The sequence below is a fragment of the Mytilus galloprovincialis genome, chromosome 8 (assembly GCF_965363235.1).
Source record: "Mytilus galloprovincialis chromosome 8, xbMytGall1.hap1.1, whole genome shotgun sequence".
Lineage (NCBI taxonomy): Eukaryota > Metazoa > Mollusca > Bivalvia > Mytilida > Mytilidae > Mytilus > Mytilus galloprovincialis.
In genome coordinates this window covers 20,921,638-20,940,597 of record NC_134845.1, presented here as the reverse complement: position 1 = coordinate 20,940,597, position 18,960 = coordinate 20,921,638, and the positions used below count along the sequence as shown (strand labels likewise).

The window sequence follows — 18,960 nt, the reverse complement described above, 5'->3', positions numbered from 1 at the left end:
GGCAGATAAAACATGCTCAAAACAATCTAAATGTTCACATAAATCCATTAGGAAGGCTGTATTATGCTTCAACTATCTAGATCTAGAAGTCAATTTCATTTTTCAAAAACTTTCATATTTGAAAAATCACCATACCTATTTTGCGAAACTAAACTTCTAACTGTGTATTGCTACGTATGATAATTTGTATATTCTTGTCTGTCAAATTTCGCATATAAGTATTGTCTATACACCTTTTTGTGTTTCTTTAAAATTATATAACGTGGCTCTATACCAGTCTTCATGTAATTGTGCAATGGTAACTTTACGAATTCTTGTCTTATTTTTGAATATGTGCTTTGTCTTTAAGCCTTTTTGTGTTGCTTTGTCACGTATTTGTTTGGTTCGATCATGATTTATCTCAATTTCAAAATACCAAAAGTATTCAAAAGCATTTCTGCCGCTTATTAACTTATTTAATTGTAAAGCAACGAATACGTACAGTTTTCAGGAATATGCGTGACTCAAATTGAAAGGGAAATAAAAAATATTGAATCGGTTGTTTTTGCAATCAAGAAAATACATTCTATAACGCAAAATATTTTTTTTTCGTGTGAGGTTTGGCTAGCCACAAAATCAGGTTCAACACCCCATTTTTTTTTAAATGTCAGTACCAAGTAAGGAAAATGCCAGTTGTTATCTTATACTTCGTTTCTGTGTGTGTTGGATTGTCGTTTTTTTTTGCACTTCAGTGTTTCTGTTGTTTCGTTGTTTTCCTCTTAATGTTGATGTGTTTTCCTCAGTTTTGGTTTTTAAACCGGTATAGTTTTCTCTCAATCTCGTACTCGCTTTTGGTTTAATTCTTCAAACATTATAGTTCATCAAAATGTTGACGTCACAAACATAAAAAAAAGAGTGTGCAATGGCACTACAAATAACGGGAACTGATGTAAGTAAATTTGGTAACCTCTTCATATTATGACCTACTTTATAATTTTTTGTCCAGACACTGCTGACGATTTACAAAATAAGAAGTTGCAAATATCCTTTAACATTTTTTTCCTCTACATAGATAGTGAACTAGATATAAAATGCAGAAGTTACAGCTAAGCCTGCCTAATATCTTAATTTCCATCTAGAAATTGACAATGAGGGTCAGTTGAAAACAAAACTTTACGACAAAAGTGATGATTTCAGCTTTCCATTTCTAAGTAGCAACATTCCAGCAGCACCTGCATACGGTGTATATATCTCCCAAATGATACGATATTCCAGGGCTTGTATTTTCTATCATGATTTTTCACAAGACAGCTATTAAACCAAGAGTTCCAAATGGTTAAGTTGAAATCATCCCTTTGAACATTTTGTGGACGCGGGTTGGTTGACCGCTATTAATAACTGTTTCACAGATGATATCGAATATGTTTCTTATGTCAAAACTACAATTTCCTTCCCTTTTCACGAATGTGCCCTGTCGAATCAGACTATTTACCGGATATGAAAAAACATGAGAAACAAGACGGATGCAACATGTGGAGCAGGATCTGCTTACGCTTTCAGAGCACTTGAGATCATTCCTTGTTTTTTGTCGGGGTTTGTGCTGCTTAGTCTCTATTTTTTTTATGTTGTGTCTTGTGTACTATTATTTGTCTGTTTGTCGTTTTTAGCCATGTCGATGTCAGTTTATTTTCGAGCTATGAGTTTGACTGTCCCTCTAGTATCTTTCGCCCCTCTTTTACAAACTCTGTCTCGTCTATCAAAGATTATGATACTGAAATGAAGGCAGTTAAAACATTCACGGTATATTTCTAGAAATGAGGCGGTGGAAGCTGTATCTATAGTTAGGTGCAGATATAAACATTAGAAGAATAATTATTTGGAAAAAGCAGTAGCTCATAATTAAATATCTGGGCTTTTTTACGGTGTGCAGTTTTCAATACTCAATGTTAAACATTTGAGGCCATAGTGCCAATTTGATAAAAATTTATTTACAATCAGCAAGAATAAAAAGCAAGCTGATGCAAAATCTATTATTCTTTTTATCGACACTTGGTGTTAGCTGTAGGTTTTTAGGTTGAGAATATGAATTTGAATGGAATAGATAGTAAAACTATCATTACGCGCACAAATCGTTGGGATGGTTGTTCGGTAGTAATAATGAAGTCGCGTGCATTTTATTGATAAATTAAAGCGGATGGACTTGAGCGCGTGACGTTGCTGCACTTAAACATGTTATCATTGCCTAATCTTTTCGAGTATCAAGTCATGTCAATGATATAGAACATATTAGGCTCTAAGATCAAACATGTCAAAGGGAAAATGTACAAATTAGCGATAAATAATTATATCAGTTAGAATAAAATTTACAAGTCACCCTTATTGATGCATATTAAAGACTTTCGAAAGAATATTACATTAGTTTAATGCACTTACAGTGAAGTATTACAGCAATACTTGCCAAGCTAAATCAAATAATTTCAAGTTAAAACATTTAAATATGATTTTTAACTGAAGTGTACATGTGCTGCAGATACATTTGTAAACTAGGCCAATTCTCTAGTTCTACAATGTAAGTGTCGACATTTCGAAGCTAAATCAAATAATTTCAAGTTAAAACATTTAAATATGATTTTTTACAGAAGTGTACATGCTGTTACAGATACATTTGTAAACTAGGCTAATTCTCTAGTTCTACAATGTAAGTTTCGACAAATCCAGTGAACAGAACATTAACATGATATATAAATTCAACAACGCAATTTTGTTTTCATTGTTTTGTCACAAAATCATTTCCCCGATTTTTTAAGGTTAAGATTCCCATTTATTATCTTCAAGAAAATCCCAAAACATAATCAGTTATTAAACATGTGTTAAAGTCGGATGCATTCATTTGATATAAAATGCAAACACAGCGATCTACAGGAAATTACAAAATTAAGAAAATATTTTAATCTAAAGAAGAAACTGCAATCTATAAATTAATTTGATATAAAGACATGAGCTTTAAGGAAAGTTGCATGTTATAAAAAAAAACACACGATTTTTCTATTATGGGGCTGCTCATTGTTGAAGACCGTTGTTGACCTCTAGTTGTTTATTTCTGTGTCATATGGTCTCGTATGGAGAAATGTCTTGCAGGTGAATACTTCGACCTCATTGAATCCGTATTCATGTGAACTTTATGTAACCCCTTAGCTAGAGATGGATAATGCATGAATCGTGCTTGTAATGTTATTTAAAGGAAAAGAATGACAACATTTAAAAGTGAAACAAAGGTAAATCATTTGATTGACTGATACGATCTACAAAACATCACTCGCATGCAGGTAAAAACTTGATATTGAGATTCCTGACTTAGGACAGGTGCAAACAATTTCAGCGGGTTTAAACGTTTTAATGGTACCAACCTTCACCATTATCTGAAATAGTGTAATTTCACAACATAGAAGGGCGCACTATAAAACATAAATTAAAATGACTTAACTCTATCCAAAACACATTACCACAAGTGAACAATCTTTTTTTCAAGTTTATATTCTTATGAGGTCAAGTCGATAGTTTATTAGATTGCGTCTAGACTAAAATACACACAAAACGAAGTTATATATACACCTTGTTATAATCAAAAGAGAGAATTTGAGTCAAATCGGTGAACACGAATGTGTAAGCTTGTGGTTAATAGTTGTCATTGCCTAAGCTTGCATTTTTTATATTTGATTTCCCTTTTAAGATTTATATATGTAAGTCTCAGTAAGTAGTAAGCTTGTTGTTAGGTGTGAGCCAATGCTCCGTGTTGAAGGCCGTACCTTGATCTATAATTGTTTACTTTTATAAATTGTTATTTGGATGGAGAGTTGTCTCATTGGCACTCATACCACATCTTCCTATACCTATATTGATTGGTTTTATTAGAAGGAAAATCATCTATACTATTAAACGAGAAGACATTAATTTGTGTGTCGCTTCTCATCCTTCCTGAATAAATTAATCAACATACCTCTGTGTCCTATAGGTAACATGCATAGTCCCATTTGTCATCCATTCTTATGATTATTCAGATTGAGTTATTTGGGGAGAAAAACGACAAAAAAGGAGTCCGGATATTGTTTCCGTCATCAGACTGATTTTAGTCATAGATGAGACTTCCCGTTTTAAACATGCACAGGTACAACCAATCGTTTGATAGATAACACAAATGAAAAATAAATAAGCCAAACAGAGCGTTCTCCATATCATGGTTTTTAGATCGCAAGAACCACAACTATTCTACCCCCTTAGAGAGGAAAATTATTTTTCGCGTTTATCCACATGTAAACTACGATTTTACTACTATGACATATAGAGACTCTCTGTATTGATTCTACTGTTTTTTTTCTAAATCTTTACTATTAAAGGGGTCATACCAGCATATATAATAAAATAAGTAAAACATGTGGAAACAAGAATGTGTCCATAGTCATGATAGTACACGGATGCCACATCGGTACTTTCATTTTCTATCTTCAGAGGACCGTGCAATTCTCCAGACAAAAAAAAAACTTTTACAAAAATCATCCTACAACAGTTAACAAGCTGGATATGCCCGCGATTTTGCGGGTGTGTTCTAGTAACTTTTGAAAACCAAATTCTTTTCTATTAGGACAAATCAAATGGTTTTAGCCCGATTTTGATAGTAGAATCATTAATCAATAAGAATATGTTATATGATTTCCAATGAAGCAATTACTATTGGTCACTGTACGGCCGTTAACAATTAGCACAACCCATACCGCACATAACACTATAAAAATGTTGGCAAAAGAAAAAGCCAATATTCGAAGAGACAATCGTTAATTGACGAATAAAAATGGCACTGTGTTCTAAACTTATCACTATGATATGGAGTTCAACAACCAATTTTACGATAAGCTTTCTGTTGCAGCGCAAAGGTTGAAGAATAACACAAAATACTAATATATGAAATGAACGATAGGATGAGGAGTGTCTTTCTACTTTTAATGGTATGTTTTAAAAATCTAATTTATGTGTTACAACAAATGCATGATTGTATTACATTATTTACATTTGACAATTGTTTTGAATGTCCCTTTTTGTTCTTTGATCTTAGTTGCAACAGTCTCGATGGAGGTATATCTAAAGAATTGCTCAACAATGTTTGTTTGAATCTCCAATGAAATTTTGTCAATTTTCCGATATTTGCATAAAATAATAAAAGTCTATGCTACAAAGTTCAAACACTGTAACAAATTACCGCCGGTGTATTTAATCAAGTGGTATCTCACTAGAGATTTACGGAAAGTCTCGGATCCGACTGTAGACTCCGACTCTGACAGCAAAAATTACAGGGGTCGTCTCAAAAACGATTTACAAAAAAGATAAACATATCCTGCATTCTGGTAAAATATTTTCCTGTTTCACGGATACAAAGATAAACGGAACATCAATGTTAGGGAGTAATCTTTAAGATAGATATCGGTGTGTGTGTTGCTTTTTTTTTTGGGGGGGGGGGGCTACCAAGTTTTGTTCTAGACAAGAGATGTGGATAAATATTATTAAAATAACGGAAATGTTTGGCATTTTTTGTCCCCCCTTTTTTAAGAGCACGTAGCATAGTCATTCCTGAGTCACAATATTGCGTTACGGATGGTTGACATGTTTTACTGCGCAGCGGACAGTTACCTTTTAAAATGTAAAGCTAAAAATCAATATGTTTTCCAGTCGCAAAAGATGACAGAAAAAATTACTGATGCCAAGTGATCAGAACTATAACTCCCAAATACCTTTGAGCTAAGAAACAGTGAATAAGATTTGTAAATGTTCAAACTATATAATATATAAATTAAAAAATGAAGGAAATTGTATTTGTTTTCTTAATATACAATCAATCGGAATCGTTTTCAGAAGAACTTATTCCGATAACTTTCAATATTTTTTTAATTTTGTTTGGTAATAAATCAGTTTTATACCATCTGGTTTTCGCGGATGATGTCCATCAACGGTCGCTTTTAGGCCTTTCGCTTGTGCTTCTCTGGTGTTTGTGAAGATCCAGCTTTATTTTAAAGCGATGGTTCTTTGTCAACTGTGGCGACCGCATTGGGCGCTTCTATTTATGCTTCAACTCGGACTACTTCTAACTCTTCCACTGAAGCTGACAAGTCATGCATCACCGTTTCCTGGATGCAGCAGTTTTTGTATGGAAAGCTTTTGCTATGTTGAAAGCGGATTTTTAGGCCACCAAAATGATCCGCATCAGTAAAGGATGATGAGACAAATTGGAGCCAATACACCACTAAATTTTCCAGAAGAATGTGTGCTGTTGGGAGATAAAATCTGTCATAATCAGCATCCCGTAATTACGCAATTTACACGACAACAAATTACTAGAAAACCAGATCACCAGAAACGCTAGAGTAGAAAATTTAACAGAGTAATTGCAGAATATATAATTATTGTTGAACATGCCATGGGTGACCTTAAAAATTATAAAGTGATGGGTACAAAAACTCAGACTGATTATGGAGACTTGTGTAGGATTTGTTAGAAGACAAACCTTATTAGAAAAATTAAATCTTTTTGTAAAATCGTGTTAAATTGTTACTTGCAAATTTTTCTTGAAAAATTAAATTATTTAATACTTTTTTTCTATTTTGAGATGACTCCCTTCATTTTACCTGTCAGAGTCGATGTCAACAGTCGGATCCGAGACTTTCCGTAAGGATATTAGTATTGTAGAACGTCATGCATTCTCTCGGAAGATTTCACATGCATTGAATTATTTTTCATTTTGTTTTTAATCAACAAATTCACTACGATAAAGAGTATATTGGTACTGATAATGCAGCTGTTGTTTGAAATATTCTTTGTATTACATTTTACGTGTAGGGCAGCACCATTTCTTATCAGCAAGTCATGTTCTTTGAGCTTAATTTTAGTTAAGTAGGGACGAAAGATACCAGGTGGATAGTCAAACTCATAGATCGAAAATAAACTGACAACGACATGGCTAAAATAAAAAGATCAAACAGACAAATAATTATATATAGTACTGAAAACACAACATAGAAAAATAAAGACGAGCCCCACAAAAAATCTGGGGGTGATCTCAGGTGCTCCGGAAAGGAAAGTAGATCCTTCTTCTTATGTAATAAATAATCATTGATATTGTGTTTAAAATCTATTTAAACGATAATGTTCGTGTACTGGTTTTTATGCGTTCTTTGTCTGTTCTTTCAAACTGCTTACGGACAATAAAAAACAGAAATCTGAGATAAAACAAAAGATTTATTTTTAACTCCACGACATTTTCATGTGCATGTTACAAGTGAGAAACATCATCTATAGTTATCGCATGTCAAATCAAAATGGTATTTGGTAAAGGAAAAATTTGGTGATTATAGCAGATTTTTCATTGTATTGTTCAACGATCATAAGCTGTCGAATACTTGTTCAACTTGTTCAACGTCTTCTAATTATCCATGAAATGACACCAGACAACTGCAGTGGATTATTCGAGCCGATAAAAACAGGTGCATTCAGACTTTTCTATGACTAATTCAAATCGAGTTATCTGAACTAGATGTAGGATATTCTCAAATCTTGTCAAACAAACCTAGATTTTCTCAATTCGTTGACTGGGATTTTCTCCATTTAATGATTTTTGTTACTTTTTCTGTAATAAATGATGGGTTTTCTCGATTTTGAATCATTTTAGTAAGTAAAGGTAATCCCTGGCCATTTTGGATAATCAAAAATGAAGATGGGATAATCCCCGGTGTATTTGAGGTCAAATAGGATTAATTGCTTTATGTGATTATTACATGCAATTGCACTCTCATTACACGACGCATCGAATTCAACATCTCTATTTCGATTAAATGTGTTTGCGTAAGTACATATTCTGAATAGCTAAACGTATCTCTTTTAAATGGCTTTTAATTCCGCATTTGAGAAGTCAAAATGACCATCTGTTCAAGGGGTGCATAATATCCATTACTTTATTCAAACGCACAAAATAAGATAATGGATTATAAGTAATCGACCTGAATATTTACAGATACCAATCCCTTTTGAGGGACTTGACACTGCTTTAACATTACATTGCCCTTTTCATTCGCAATGGGATTTAAGAGCAACAGATTTTTGTAACATATCTAACCGATATCATTGTTTGTATGATGCAAACAAAATGCAGAACGTCGAAGCATGCAGAGACGGGCCACAATTTGAAGCGCCTGGTAAGTCGAACTTATACAGCTGTACTTGAAAGTTTTTAGATTTAGCTCTCTTCATTTTGAAATCTGTAGAAATCTTTGCTGTCAGGTAAAATGGTGATACGTGTTCACTGAATATTTTAGGGTTTTAAAGTTCAGTGCCATATATATAATACATTCATGTGTTTGAGTTCACTAATGTATTTAAAATGTTTAATGTATCAACTAGCGTGTTAACGTTATATTCTTAAACATTCATATAACTTTAATGCAGTAAGTGAATCGGTTTATTCACGCCTAAATATATTGGATATTGAGTGTTGCTATTGTTAGACGTTATATAGATATAGCTATATAGAGATAATATACCTATACTTTAATGACCGCCAAATACTTTAATTATTTAGAAAACGAAGAAAGCCTGTTAATTCCAGACACCACACAAGCACCTCTTTCAAGCCATGATATTCTTTAAAATAACGATATACAGAGTATTTTGAATTGTTCAAATTTCAGAATGAGGGACACTTGTTTTAAATTGGAAACTGTAAATGTTACTATACAGCCTTAAGAGAAAAAGGGCTCAGATAGCGTAGATTCTGTATAACAAATGTAATATGTGCACACCGATATTTGTCATTTATTTAAGCATACCGACATTAAAAAAAATATATATCCACTGTTGATAGGGTATAAAATTCAAATAGTTGGAAGTTTGGAAGGTGTACCATGTGTGAGTGGTCGATATCAACCATTTATTTTCTGGACTTATGGAAATAACATTTGCAAATTTGAAAAATCAATTTGCTCCGGCGAAGGACAAATACTATATTCCTTGGGTACAACTAAAGCAGACAGTTCATGTAGATGTGACTACACAAAGGGATATGATTTTGTAACTAGACCAAAACATACATGCTTCTGTATTCCCTCTGAAGAAGACTGTTCTTGTTTCATCAGACAGTGCATTAGTGGATATGTCCTGTCTCCAGGTAGGAGAAAGTATTCAATAATGTATTTACCTTAAGCAGTTACGGAATTATAATATTAGCACGAACAAATATTGTCGGAAGAATAAAGTCGTCGCTTTGTTAGTTTGTCTGAAACATATGATTACTGGATGACGAATGAAATTTATAAAGATGGAAGTACATTGTAATTAGAAGAGGAGAATATGTGTATTGAATTCTAAAAAAAAATGGAAAATGTCACAGTTGCTAGAATTTGATAGAATTTGCCTAAAAATATAGAGCTATGAATTACTTGAGGGAAACTTAGATTTATATCGATGCAACTTAATCATGGTGAGAGGAAAGGGATATTCGATTGATATTGTCGTCATCACTTTAAGAGCAATGTCAAAGTTACAAAAGATACAACTTTGCATTCTTTAAAAAATATTGCTTTACTATGACTTTAATTGACAAATGGGTGTATTGCGCAAGTGTCTCTTTGAATTCAGATGTAAATAGGGTTAATAACAATAGGAAAATCTCGGTTTAATGTTTTTGAAAACAAATTCTACTTTTGATATTTATGATTCATATCTACTTTTGATTTACACAAATTGTGAATATCAATGTATTAGAATCGACGAGAAACAAAAATTGAAAGTACAGAAATGGCTGAGTAAAGCATGTGAGTAAACGACATCAACATGAACATAATGTACGATGTACATAGATATTTATTAAAATTTGTACTACTGCAACAGTATTTTCTATGTTTACATTTCAAAAATGAGAGTTAATATAAAAAGTTTGATTTTCAGATTATAGTTGTGCACCAGTACGAAATGTGCTAGATAAATCAAGATGTCCCTTAGCTGGTAACGTGTAAGATAACTTAACATACATGTACTTAATTGACTTAATTGTTCTTTACAAAACAAAGAGATATTGAGATTGTAAATAATCATCTTTTATATCAAACAGCCTTTCAAATGCTGCATGTTGCTCTGACTTCATCAAGTTCACAAGAAAATTAGTGGTAATCATATTCAGGGTTATAAATAAATTTGTTTGGACTTTCAATCAATGGAATTTTTATAAATAGACAAATGCTGGATGTGTACCGATTGATAATTTAGTCATAATTCGTTTTATATTAGTTGGTATTTACTTTGAACTAGCTGTTAGTAACTGTGGGTACTCTCAGATCAGTACTGAGTGTCATTTTTTTTTGTTACCAGGTCACGTCCATGTGTTTTTGTGATATATATTTCTATTTATATCCATCTATTAAGTTACGCCTTTTTCAACTGATTTTCATAGGTTTTTTTTTTCTTAAATTGTACTGTTACAACATTGTTTCAGGGTAGGGGAGGGTTGGTATCCCTTTAACATGTTAACCCCGCCACATTCTGTATGTATATGCCTGTCCCCAGTCAGGAGCGTGTAATTAAGCTTTTGTCGTTTGTTGCTGTGTTACATGTTTGGTTTTTTGTTAATGTTTTTGTACATTAAAAAGCCGTTAGTTTTCCCGATTGAATTGTTTTACATTTTTGATTTCGGTGTCTTTTATAGGTTTCTATGCACTATGGGTCATACGGTAGCTAATAGCTGTTAATTTGTGTGTCCTTTTGTCTCTTGTGGAGAGTTGTCTCATTGGCTTCATACCACATCTTCCTTTTTTATAAACATTGTACACGTTTGGAATACTACTTATATTATTATTTCAGTTGCCAAAGAACGATAACAACTTCAATAAATGACAAAAAAGGATCTAATTATGTAGTTTCATAAATTATCATAAGAACAGTATAATCATAAAGTTTTTTTCTCTTACCTTGTATTTACGTTTCATGTCATTTCAACATTCAAGGACATGTTGGTATGCAAATACAAAAACAAATTGAATTAAAAAAAAACAACATAAAATATCTGATTTCAACTAAATGGAATACCTTAACAAAACAAAACGATTTTTCAAAGTTCTCTGATTATGAGTATGATATATTCACTGGTAAACAAATTTCAGTATGGAACGGTCGTTTAGAAGATAACGGAAGATGTGGTATGATGCCAATTAGACACCTCTCCATCCAAGAAAATATTTATAAAAGTAAACTATTATAGATCAAGGTACGCCCTTTAACACGGAGCATCGGCTAACACCAAACAGCAAGCAATCAAGGGCCCCAAAAAATATTAGTGAAAAACCATTCAAATGGGAAGATCTGTTCAGCTCTCACAAGTCATGAAAATATGATTAATTCATGTTCACCTTTCCGTTAATTTTCATACTAGTAAACTGCTGTACATTTAGTTCAGGCCATTTGCTTACAATAAACAAACATGTGTTCAGTTGATTTGTATTTGACTGTACAGATCAACAACACATTTAATTGTTTAAAAAAAATACTGAATAATACTGCAAACAGAATCGACTGCTAGTGAATCGTCTAAATAGTTACTGCAGAAAATTAATCTGAAAATTGATGGAAAAACAATACTAACTAAAAAAATGTATAACAAAATAAGGTAAATTCTAAAATAGGGAGGTCCATAAACCTGGTTTGGAAATGTATTGTATACACTTTCCAGATGGGGTTAGGATCTAAATGACCGTTTCAGCGGAAATCCTCCCACTAGTGAAGTATGAAAGAACTAGTTATAATATTCAACAAACAAGCAACGTATGGAATGAAGTTTAAGAAATAAGTAAAAATGATCTTCATTTGTTTCTAGATTAATTTGTTAAAATTAGCCTTTTTGCATTCACTGCTAGATTTTTCACTAAATGCATATGCTTGTAATTATTAGAGACAATACACAAAACCCGATCCACCCGAATGATGCGAAAGACAACACTCCAGATTATCATAATGGTAGGTATAATCTGCTAACTTAAAATAAATTGACGGAATGCCGTCGTCTTTCAATAAAGGTGTTCTTTATATTTCTACTATTCAGAAAACAAAATTATACGTATTTCTGTTCTCTTGTAGATTTCATATTTGCAAAAGCGTAGTACTAGAACAGAAATACCTACCTCTTCTAAAAGATATACTTTAGCAAAAACAATTACACTTTCAAATGTCAGAACTCTTGATAAGTCTATTAAGTTTTTTGAGTAATTTCATTTCGTGTTAATACTTCCCGAACTCATGTGATTAGTATGCTTTTTGGTTAGACCGAATGAGCTTTTTTAAACAAACATTTGATCTTGTAATATGAAACGAATGTATATATAGTAGGTCAATTATATAGCCTTCCAAATGCCGTTTCGATCCCTAGCATCACAAAAGAGACATGAATTGTCTAAATCCGGATATGGTGTACACATTTTTGCACCTTATGTTTGTGGTATACAAAATTCACCGCAATTTTATTGTTTTTTGTTGGGTAGTAAATTAATAATATAGATCTGTGTTACATCTCGTGATCAATTTATTTGGCAACCGTCAATGGCAGCCATCAGGGTTTAGGAATATCAGATGTTCGACCTTTTAGTCATATTTGTTTTGCTAAAACATACTTTTCTCTTTTCTGTCTTTTTGAAAATGTTGTTTTTGCTGTATTTAGATTCCTTTTCCAAGATTTGTGTTACATGCGCACGTATAAAAATTGCGGTTTTTATCCAACGCAATCAAAGGTTTGAATGTTGTTTTCAATTTAGACTTGTTTATATCTTTCCGTTAGGGCTTCTATTATACTTTTCTTCGAGTTTATATGATCCTTTCATTCCATTTCGACTATTTAAAATTTAAGAGTCTATTCTAAATTGAGGTAAATAATATGGCCTTCCAAATACTGTTTCGATCCCTAACATCACCGAAGAGACCTTCATTGTCGTAATCCCGATATGGTGTACAAATTTAGCACCTCATGTTTGCTCTGTACTAATATTCAAGAACTATGCAGAAGAATAAGTACGCCAAATTCCATAAAAATAAACACAATTCAATAAAAAAAAATGATGCGCAAAACTAGCGAATATATGAACACAATATTCCTGGAAGATTTTTTATTCAAAACCAAACACAAATGAAACATGAATACAGTTAAAATAATACTTTCTATCGTAATAAATAATGAAACTGATTGAACATTTAAAACTTTTATTTCAGTGCTTGTCAACGGATGGTCTCATATCCAACAGATTTCGGTTTTGATACCAGTTTCGCTTCTTTTGTTGATGGTTATAGGTAAAACAATTCAATTATTTTTTAAATAATATTTATAGACAGGTGAAAAAAGGATTGGCCTAGATATTTAAAGTAAAATGACGTAACAGATTAGAAACTCTAAGATAATGTACGGCCTTCATCAATGAGCAAAATCTTTACCGTAAAGCAAGCCATAAAATGGCAAAAGTGAAACAGTTCAAATGAGAGAATAAGAGAACTGACGGACTTATTCATGTAAAAAACAAAAATGATGTTGGATAGAAAAACTGAAAAATCATATCATGAATTTGGACAGGACACACAGAGTTTGATGGGCTGGGAATAAACCCGGTTTGCGAGCCCGCTAATCAACCCATAACCAGGGACAGTGGTGTAACAGCACAACATCAGAACCAACTTTAACTCCTCAGATCGATACAAATTACTTGGAAAAAAACCACCAAAAACACAGAAGACACAAAGTACAGATCTGTGAATTCAGAGAAATAAGACATTTTTATATTTAAGTTTTAAATATTTTACTGATACTATCTTTACATTATTATACAGTATAAACACATCTTATCATAAACTTCATATATATTCCTATTTGGTTTTAAGAATCATAATCATTAAACAAAATGTAAAATCAAAACATACTGAACTCCGAGGAAAACTCAAAACGGAAAGTCCCTATTCAAATGGCAAAATCAAAAGCTAAAACGCACTAAACGAATGGAAAACTACTGTTATATTCATGACTTGGTACAGGCAATTTATAAAGTAGAAATTTTGGAATTAACCTGGTTTTATTGCTAGCTAAATCTCTGACTTGTATGACAGTCGCATAAAATTCCATTATATTGACATCGATGTGTGAACAAAACAAACAGACATGATAGGTACGAATGTCAAAAATAAGGGTACAGCAGTCAACATTGTATAATTATCTTAATCACTATAAGAAAAAAACAAATACGTAAACAATAACACAATGACGGGATGTATACGTACAAAGCAATGTCATATGCTACGGAGAAACACAAAAAATGCATAAAAAAGCGAATTGAATGGTCACTGTCAATAAGGTTTAAACACCTAAGGCAAATATGTTAGAAATTTTAAACAAAGTAACAGAGTACGTCTAAGCTCAGAGTAAACAAAAATATAATATGAAGTTGACCGTTTGATCCCTGATTATCGAAGGTCTGTTTTAATATCTTGTGGTTAAGAAATAATATTTACCGTATTTGCGTATATATATCTGATACATTTTATATGTTGATTTTGAAATTATGCATCTTAACATGCTCATCCAAGCTTGAATTGCCAAAACACTGTAGGAGTGTTAGATCCTTACTGGCAATATTGAATCCATGTTTGCATGAGTGTTCTGTAATAACAAACAAATGCCAAAAAGAAAACGAGAAAAAGGACAAACGATTTCTTAAATCCAAGACATATTCTGAGTACTCCGTACTCTTCAACCTGTCCCCGATGCTCTTCATCTTCGTACGCAACTTTTTTTTATTCGAGCTTCATCATTTAAAGACGAAACACTCTTCTTTCAAACAATACGTTAATCCAGGTTTCTATGCTTAGTTGTTCAAATCTTTCAAATAACATAAATCTGTCATGCAACACTGGTTTTATCTTTTTTATCAATCCATGTCTCGGTCGATTGTGCATTATATTTAAACTGTAAAACCGTTAGAAAAGATACAACTTACCACTAAACCCCTAAACAGGTGCAACAAGTGTCATTTAAAAAATTAAGATTTTTTTTTTCAATTTTCAAACAGTTGTTTTGAGTACACATTAGCTCATAACTACTTTTGCAATAAAAAAAGAAAAAAAGTAGTTTTATCATATTAATGTCGTATATGTAAATCTAAAGATGTAATGATTCACAGCCTATGACGCCATTATTGTCTACAGTTCTGAAATAAATGTTCAGTATGATTAATATTTGTATTTGAAGATTTACTTGTGCCTTTTATCATACATACTTTAGCAGTAAGGACAAAATTAAAAGACTTAACTTTAATATTTCAATGAAATAAATATGTTTTCAGGTTTATGTGTGATCCTTGTATTATTTAATGGTAAGTAAAATTACCTATTTATCAAACTGAAATGGTTACATTAGTGTTATATTTGCAGTTACATTTTGCACTTGCTTCTTTGACTTTGTAATTCTAAAAATAATCTAATGCAGTTTATTTCCTTTAGATAGAGAAGTACAACTTTCCAATAGCAATATAATAAATATATTCCTAATATTTATTTGACAGAAAATTGCATAAGGAAAAGAAAACTATTAAATTGTAATTCCTTTCAGAATTTTTATTAACTAATTTTACTTGACCGTTATGCCGCGGTTTCAGCGTCTTGTAATTGAAATACAGTTAACCGTATTAGTGTATATTTTTCTTCATTCTTATCCTGTGATTTTTTGTTCATGATTTTTGATTGTTAAGAATTATTTGAAATATTTCAGTTGTCCTTTTTCATTTGAAATACAGAAATTTAAAGCTTTTTAATTCCTGATTAAATTTGGTTCATTAAATTTCCGTGTATATTCCAAAGCACGGTTGTGTGGGAAAAGTCACTTCTACACAAGGTAATGCATGTACCAGGTCGGGAATGACAGTTGTTTTCCATTCGTTTAAATTTTTTTTAGGTTTTTGACTTTGCTTTTAAAGAAAGGACTTTCTATTTTGAATTCGGTATTGTGGTTATTGGTGTAATTGTCATAATATTTGAAATATCTTTAACTTTCATGTTTGTTTAAGGTTTTTAAGATGTATAGATATTTTAAATAATTATCTGATTTTTAGTTGGTTTTTTTATGATAACTTTCACTCGTTTCATTCAAATGATTATTTAATTTTTAAGAAGATATTTGTCAAAACAACACAAAAGGATACGAACTGCAGAAGCTACCAGAAATAGCAATAGGTATGATTCTCTTTTTTATTCTTAATCCTAATTTTCTCTACCCTTAAAAAAGATTAATGAACAGTTTTGATATCATTTATAATCTTTTAAAATAGGGTGCATATAAATTAATCTTCTTCATTGTAAAACAATAATACCGATTTTAATGATAACGACGCTATCAGTATGGCAATAAATACAAAAAAAGTCTTTTAATAAATAATATTCATGAGTTACAATCAAATGCTAAAGCTGATCCCTCAAACATGATTCAGTATGTGTAAATTTACAGGTTACGAAGAAATATGTGATTCATTCTGTTATGTGATTTTTTTAAGGTCTTACAAAAATCATGAATAACAATGTTTTACGTCGAAAATTAGTACATTACAATGTTTTGCTTTCTTTTATTCATACTGTGCATTTGTCATGCCTTTCTTCAAAAAGTACTGTTACTACGTAAACAAAAATCAACGTAAAGAAAAAAAAATATGCTTTATGAATCAATTCACAGATTGCCTTTGTATCAAATCTCACGGTTACCATGAAGTATTCAATTATGCTATAAATAGAGAAACAGAACGTTTTAGATATTTGAATGGCTAAATTGTACTTCAAAACACATGCACTTGTAATGTACATGCATCGAGTGGATCAATAAGTGTATAAACATGAAGTACATGTATACCAGAAACTCAATGCACGCCTTTAAAGAGTACTAAGTAATTTTTGTCCCGAAAAGTGTTTCAATTAAATGGTTTTACAATTTTTTATTTAAAGGTAAACGAACCAACGAAATGGGAAGGTTGAAGGATTCTTTAATTAGATTTGAACCTACACATGCATCTGAGGAAATATTACTGGCAATTACTCAAAACCGTTGCGTTTTGATAACTGGACCCTTCGGATCTGGAAAAACTATTATTGCATATTACATAGGTGCAAAGCTCGAAAAAGAAGGCTATGAAATAATCTTTGCTTCAGAATCTGAAGACATTGAAAGACGTTTTAATCGAAATCAGAGACAACTTTTTCTTATTGATGACATATTAGGAAAATACTCGTCAAACGTATCTGACATTACTGAAAAATTGAAAAAGTGCGGCTCAACTATAAATTCAATACTAACACAAAGTTTTACCGTAAAAGTACTTATAACATGCAGAACATATATTTTTCAATCATACGCACAGAAATTTGAATCATTTAGAAAGCATGTATCATTAATACACAAAAATCTTATTTCTGAAAACCTCCGATTGACTTTGGAAGAACGAAGAAAAATATTCAAGTTATACTTTGAATCTGATCCGCCAAATTCAATTTCTGAGGATGTTTTGTTATTGTATAATTTTTATCCTGTTATGTGTTCGTCAAATAACAAAGACAATGTATTAGAATGCTTTTATTATCCAATAGATATTATATCCGCTGAAATTAATAACATGCGAAAAAAATCGGATATTGGTTATCTTGCTTTAGCCATTCTTGTAGTCATGAATAATAAAGTTGAAATTAGCAAGCTTTGTGATTCGAGCTATTCTGAGGAGACTGACATCATTTTTCAAGACATTTTGAAGGAATCATGTTTCAATCAATGCCCATCAAAACATATGTTGCGTGAAACGTTTATGTCATTAAAAGGAGAATTCATCAAGGAGGACGACACTTTCTTGTCCTTTCTCTGTCTTGAATTATTTGATATTGTCGCAGAATGTATTGGAGAATTTTTTATGCAGAGTATTCTATCACACAGCAGCAGTAGGTTTATAAAGGAGAAACTTCGGCTATCCCAAACACTAGGAAATGACTGTGCGCATACTGTAAAAGTACAGTACAGTATGGAAAGTGAATTTTATCAACGTCTTACATCCGATATGAATAATAAATTGTTTTTTGATGTTTTATCAAATACACTTTTCCAGTACCCGAATAACAGAGTAACATTTGTTGGTTACCTTGAAAAACATTTAAAATCAAAGAATCTTGTTGACGCCACAACTGGATCAAACGTTCTTCATATTATTTCATCATTAGGATATTCAGATTTTCTAGCATATTTTTTGAAACACGAAAACTGTCCAGAAGTTAATAAAAAAGACTCTATGGGAGAAACACCCCTTCACTTAGCATGCAAAGATGGTCATTTGCGATGTGTTCAATGTCTTATAAAGTATAAAGATGCCGTGAATAAAACGGGTGTGTATAATAGAACAGCGCTTCATTATGCATCTGAAGCCGGGAACGAAGAAATCGTAAAATATTTAATTGAAAATGATGCATCCATGAATACAAAAGACAATAAAGGTATGACGCCCCTCCATATAGCTTGTGAGAAGGGACATCTTGGAGTTGTAAAGTACCTTGTTACAAAGAAAGCATCCATAAATGAGGATGACAAACAAAGGAAAATGCCTCTGCATTATGCAAGTAAACATGCCAGGTGTAATATTGCTGCAATTTTGATTTTGAATAACGCTTATATAAACAAGGCAGATAAACAAGGATCTACGCCTCTTCATATTGCTTACGAATTTGGAAACGAGGAAGTAGTGAAACTATTAATTAAACATAAAGCAGTAACAAATTGTAAAAATCAAAAAGGACTAACACCAATAGATGTTCGAGTTACAAAACAGACTTAAACATTTTACATCAGTGCAAGGCAAACCAATGTTAAATGCACAAATGTTTTTGTTATATGAATGTATAGTTATATAT

At 31.9% G+C, this 18,960-nt stretch overlaps 2 long non-coding RNA genes across 2 annotated transcripts; both read left to right on the top strand.

Moving 5' to 3' along the window:
* The first annotated feature begins 8,031 nt into the window (after positions 1-8,031).
* Positions 8,032-12,018, top strand: LOC143043176 (uncharacterized). Its single transcript, XR_012968244.1, has 4 exons — positions 8,032-8,213; positions 8,879-9,181; positions 9,961-10,024; positions 11,954-12,018. It is a non-coding gene; the product is annotated as an uncharacterized LOC143043176 (long non-coding RNA).
* Positions 12,019-13,259: 1,241 nt separating this feature from the next.
* On the top strand, positions 13,260-18,664 carry LOC143043175 (uncharacterized). The gene is made up of 4 exons (XR_012968243.1): positions 13,260-13,338; positions 15,375-15,404; positions 16,198-16,260; positions 17,020-18,664. It is a non-coding gene; the product is annotated as an uncharacterized LOC143043175 (long non-coding RNA).
* The last annotated feature ends 296 nt before the right edge of the window (positions 18,665-18,960 follow it).